This window comes from Octodon degus, unplaced genomic scaffold (assembly GCF_000260255.1).
Source record: "Octodon degus isolate 3935 unplaced genomic scaffold, OctDeg1.0 scaffold00083, whole genome shotgun sequence".
Classification (NCBI taxonomy): Eukaryota; Metazoa; Chordata; class Mammalia; order Rodentia; family Octodontidae; genus Octodon; species Octodon degus.
The window spans coordinates 2,427,902-2,434,335 of NW_004524659.1; positions in this window are offsets into that span (position 1 = coordinate 2,427,902).

Sequence of the window (6,434 nt, forward strand, 5' to 3'; positions counted from 1 at the left end):
GATGATGGACAGATGGATGGATGGATGATGGATGGATGGATGATGGACAGATGGATGGATGGATGATGGATGGGTAGGTGGATGGATGATGGATGCATGGATGATGGATGGATGGGTGCTGGATGGATGGATGGATAGATGATGGATGGATGGATGGATGGATGGGTAGGTGGATAGATAATGGATGGATGGATGGATGGATGGATGGATGATGGATGGATGGATGATGGACAGATGGATGAATGGATGATGGATGGATGGATGGATGGAGATGGATGGATAGATGGATGGATGGCTGGATGGATAGATAGATGATGGATGGATGGATGGATGGATGGGTAGGTGGATAGATAATGGATGGATGGATGGATGGATGGATGATAGATGGATGGATGATGGACAGATGGATGAATGGATGATGGATGGATGGATGGATGGATGGATGGATGGATGGATGGATGAGTAGGTGGATGGATGATGGATGGATGGATGGATGGGTAGGTGGATGGATGGATGGATGGATGGATGGATAGGTGGGCAGATGGATGATGGATGGATGGATGGGTAGATGGATGAGTGGATGAGCAGAGACACAGATAGAAATTTTCAGATTGTCATACATTCTCTTTCTCCCAACAATAGACAGTTTATGACTTCTGAATTTTACCTGAGCCAATAGTACACATAAATCCCCAGGGAATTATTCACCTTTCAAAAGGATTCACTTTAGAATTCCTTTCAATAACGAGTTCCTGCTGGATGTTTAAAATAGGATTTGAATCCCAGTTTCTACTAAGTGGAGAAAGAGAAACACACACACACACACACACACACACACACACACACACACACACACAAATTTAGAAAGCTATACACCAAAGTGTTAAAAGTTTATGTCTCCGTGCAGGTGGACTTATAAGGACTTTAAGGTCCAATTGAAGTCTGACTTTTCTATAACCCGCCTTTATTACTTTTGTAATAAGATGAAAGCGGTGAAATATCTTTAATTTTAAAAAAAGACAATTCCACCTCCCAAAGAAGTTAATATTCAGTTTGGAAATATGTGACTTTCTATCTGTTCTCAAAAGAACTTAATCTGGGAGCTTTCCCGAAAACACATTGCTTTGCATCCCAGCTCCTGGGGGCTAAGTGTGGTTACTCCAAGCCAGTCACTGAGGTGGGAAGCTGGAAGCACATCTGGGGTTGGTGGACACACTCCAGCACCCCAAGGGTTGACCAAGAACTAGAGGAGTGGCAAGCAGAAGTCAGGCAAGAAGAAGCTGAGAATGTGGGATGTCACAGGGACTGTGGGCCCCACAAGGTAGACCCTGGACATAAACTATATGCATCCATCCAACGCATACCCATTGATTCTTACTCTGTAAACAACTGATTAGGAAGACAAACAGATAACTTCAGAATGACTCTCCTTTCCCCATAAAGGAGTTAGTGGTCTAGCAAGCAAGAAACACACATGCGCACGCAAACACCTATTATTAACTGGAATTCAAACCAGACTGCAATCAACACAGTAATGAGTTTAGAAAGGAACCAAGGAGGAGAAATAATTAATTGCAATGGGGTCCCCAGGGAGTGGGGGAGATAACAGGGTCTCATCAAGCATTTGCAGAATGGAGCTGAAGTGGCATCTGAGCTGGGCCTGAAGAGGCTGCCTTCCTCCCTCTGAGGCCTGGAGAGCCCCTGTTACTCACAGGCACAGCTGGATCCTCACACACCCAGAGTGACTGCCTCTTAGGCAAGACCTAATGCTTTTCCACAAGTGGCCGTCACCAGACATGGCAGTCTAATGAATCTCTTTCCAGGGTACATTGAGATATAGAAACAAAAGCCAGTGAGTCGTGGGCTATCTGAGCCAAAGGCAGCCTGTGTGCATCTCAGAACCCACTCAGGAATCTGGGTAAACTTCCTCCGGACAAGAGCTGTGACAGCTGCATGTCCTGAGCCTTGAGTTGGCCACAGGGAGGGATGCATCCTAAGCAACTGGGCAGGTGGTGCCTGGGGGAGTTGGACCTGCGGTGTGGGACTCAGAGGGCATCTGACTCAGCAGGGACAGACAAGTGGGAAAGGCGTGCCTGCCACAAATCAAAAAATAACAAGGAAAAATCCAATCCGAGAACACTAAAGAGATGTCAGCTCTTACCTCTGCCAGAGCAGGGCCATTCTCCACAGAGACTCCCTAAAGACAGTACCAACAGGGCTGGCGCATGGAGATTCTGCAGATGAATAGGGAGATCCAGCTCCAAAGAATGCATTTGTTGACCCTGTAGAAAACTAATATCAGTCAAAGAAATGAGAAATTTGCCATTTCCTCTATAAATTTTATGGGGCAGGCACTAGGAAAATGATCTATCAAGCAGGAAGTGTTTCAGCAATTTCTTTTTATTTACTAAAGAGATGTATGGTGTTTGGCATGCTACAGAATACATTTTCTACAAAATAAAAATCATAGAAATCTATGAAACCACAGAGAAAGTGAAGAGATCTTGTCCTCGCTTGTTACTATGAATGAAGTTCTCAGTTGCCCAATTAATTCCGTTTGTACAGGCAAAAGGGGAAATTTTAATAGGAAGATAATAGGCAAATGACCCTGGGACAACAACTCCATTATTCCAATTTGCAGGCAGCTGCATTACTACACTCTGGGCTGCTTAGACCCTGAGGAGAAGGAGATGTGACAGTTATGTGTGTTGTGACTGCAGCAGGCGTTTCTGTGTCATGTATGACATTTCCCTGGTCTTCTCTGATTTCAGTCATGCTGGAGCAGAAGGTTCTGGAATAGCAATTACTGTTTCTAAACAAGAGAAAGCAATTACTCAGGGTGTATTACCCAGTGTTTCTCTACTTTCTGCCCAGAGCATCCTTCAAGCCACAAAGCCACAAGAGGGGCACAATGGAAGCATAATGAGATGAGTGGTCCTGTGAGGGGGTCCTCAGAGGTGGGCTGCTCTACCTCTCCACCTCGGGAAGAACATTCTTGGAGGTGTTCTGCCTGCTTCTCATAAGCAGCAGCGTCCTGTTCACTGCGGCAGTGACCTAGATAACACACCTTTCAATGGCTTTTTCTTCTTTCAATCTCGCTCTGTCTGTTCCCTCCTGGCTTCCAGTTTTCTGCAATCACCCCCCAAATAAATTACTTTTCCCTGAATCCTTGACCCAGGACAGAAACCAGGACACAGACCTTTGCAGTTTTTCACTACCAGCACACACTCTTCCTTCGTGATGGCACATGCAGGGTGTTCCCATGGGAAATGACCACGCTCTTCTTGTGTACAACTTTGAGGACAATAGACCCAAAGTCCCAGGCGGCCTTTCTCTGGTTGTGCAATGACTTCTGTTTACCAGGCTGTTCTTGCCTTATGGAACTTGTTGTAGCTCCTTCAGTCTGACTCACTCAGCTCCTTCAGTGTCACCTTCCTCTCCTGGGTCTCTGACATGTCCCCCAATCAGGAGAGTCTCTCCAATGTAAGATAGCCACAGTTGTGTTCTTTTGATGAAAAATGAAAATCCTAGCTGGCATGGTTGGCAGGGTCTTTACCAATCCATGCATGCTCCGTGGAGCCCAAGGGTGAAATTTCAGCTTTAGTTTAGGAAGGGACTAGAAGCAAAACATAAATTCCATCTACTATGATCTGAATGTTTTGTGTACCTACAAAATTCACACACTGAAATTCTAGCCCTTCAAGGAGGTAGTGTTAGGGGGTGGGGCTTCTGGAAGGTGGTTAGGTCATAAGCGCACTCTTGGGATCCTATCTTTATAAAACAAGATCCCATGCAGCCCTCCCACGTCTTCCACATGAGGAAACAAGGCAAGCACCCACTGAAAAACCAGGAAAACCCTCACCAGGCACCAAATCTACTGGCAACTTAATCATGGACTCCGCAGCCTCCAGAACTGCGAGAGATCAATTTCTGTTGTTTGTAAGACACCCAGGCCCTGACACTGTGTTATCATAACTCAGCCGGACTCAGACGTGATCACTGCCCACTGCCTAACACATAGGTTCAATCTCTGCTCTCTACCCACTAGTCCCCTAGTTTCCTTTGCTCAGCGCCTTGCAGCCAGTATAAAGCAATCTGCTCCTGAGTATATGTAACACATATCCTCCCTTCCTTTCTCCTCCTTTCTCTTTTACACACACACACACACACACACACACACACACACGCCCTAATCCAAATCTCCAGAAAAAAGTTCTGATTGGCCCAGCTTGGGTCAGATGACCAGCCAAGCACCCAATCAACCATGACAAAGCGTCCATGTCTAGTATTCTACTAGCCCCACCCTCTCCTGAAAATGAGAACAGAGTGTCATCGTAACCTGAAAAATGTCATAAAGAGTATCCATTATGGCAGTCCTCCCAGAGTGTCTCTGTTCACACAGAACATAGGAGGATCTTGTTCAAACGCAGGTCTTCGCGGAGCCTGAGGCCAGGCCCAAGCGCCTGCACGCCCAACAAGCCGTCAGGCACTGATGCCGCCCGGTGGCATGCGTAGACCGAGTAGTAGCATTCCATCATGGGATCCGGGATCAGCCAAGGAGGACACATCTCCCCTCTTCAGGTTCACTGAGAAAGCCGCCCATCCCCCCCATTCCACAAGAGAAACCTATTTGCCAAATAGCAAAGATTAAAAAGAACACTTCTTTCTAGTCTAGATATGATAAGGAATGAGTTGTCAATGACATTTTGATGAGGCTTTTTTTTTTTTTTTTTTTTTTACACAGGCACATTTAACACAGCCTACAAACCAAACCATTAAACTTTCAGCCAAGTAATTACTTTCACCACGTAATGATCAAATCAGATCAAATCAGATCCTCAGCCCTGAGCCCCGCCCCATCCTCTGCCAGGGACAGTGATGGGAACAACAGCAATTAATTAAAAACAGCGATTCTACATCTTGACATAGCACTTTTGGCTCAGCCGCATCAACCAGCCCTGTCCAAGTTGGGCTTCTTCATCAGTCTCCCTTACCCAGATCACAAGGTGTCTTCAGCTACCCATCCTAGGCCCCAGCCTCCTGTAAATCTCATCCTTATTCAGTCCTGGCTTCTTCTACCTTCACCTGTATTGATTTTCAGCCCACACAATCTCACTAGAGTCTTACACAGCCGTGCCTTCCTTCTCCAACCCACCCTCTCCATCTGCTCTTGTTTTGTGCTGTCCTGTGTTTGGCTTCAAGTGCCACCAGTACCTGAACTTCTATTTTCACTGTTCTTCCAGGATGTGGCCAATATTGCCTTTTTCAGATCTTCCCTTCCCACTGGTAGTCAGTACATGGTCATAGACTTTCTCCAAGCCAACCATGGAATGTAGGGCCCACTTAGTGCAGAGCCGTCTCGCTGGAAACTCTGCCAAATGCCTGTCTACAGGACTGCCAGACAGCAGGGATGAACCTGGCTCTACCCTCAGAGCCTCAGAAACAGAGATGTAGGAGCCCAGGAAGGGCCACATGGCACTGGAGTCCAGGGAAAGAACATGCAGGGAAAATCCGTAAGACAGCAGAAGCAATCCTGCCCCCACACCAACCATTCAGCATTTCATATTGTCATGGTAACCTACCCTTCTCTTCAATCTCTACACTCTCTTCTGGAAAAGGCCACATCACATAACATCATCCAGACCCAACAACTGGGACTCAGAATGACCCCGTGTTCCTCAGAGAATTAATCTTTGACATAAACCTGGCACCAGAGCCAGTTTTCTTCTCAGTACCCACACACAAGTGTAGCTGCAGTACCCATTATGACAGCAATTTCTAAGAAAGGAACCCTGAACTCCCCATGAAAGAATCTACTTCTCAATTCAACGGCATGGCCAGGATCAGAGCATTACAGATAGAAATCACGTGACTGAGAAATACAGGCATAGCTGGTCCGAGGGTACAATGGACATCATCATGACAGATCCCCTCTCCATACCCAGGTGTGCCTTCCTTGAGGTTGGCAACTTGTTGCTAAGCCCCTGTGTGTGTACAGACTTACCCTCTTCTAGCTTAACTGCCAGTGGAAGGAATTTATTTCTTCTCTGAAAGCCCTAGGGTTGATTCTCCTTGTTCTGGTTTGGTGTGCATCCCAAATAGAGACATTTAGGTGATCAGAGAGCTGTGGCACTAATGGTCACATTAGAGAGCTAAGTTCTGAGGGGAGGAGAAGAGTGCTCCCCAAGGGAAAGTTGAGAAGCTGCTAACAGAAGCATGCATGCAAATTACAAGTTATCTAATACAACTAATTCTTTGGGAACAATGCATAGCTCTTAACATTGCAATTACTATGGATAATGTTTAAATATGAGTGTCCCCTTCCCCAAGACTCCTGTATTGAAGGCGCAATACCCAATATGACAATTTTCAGAGGTAAAGGCTTCGAGGAAGGGAATGAATCACAAGGGCTCTGATCTCATCAACAGATTAAT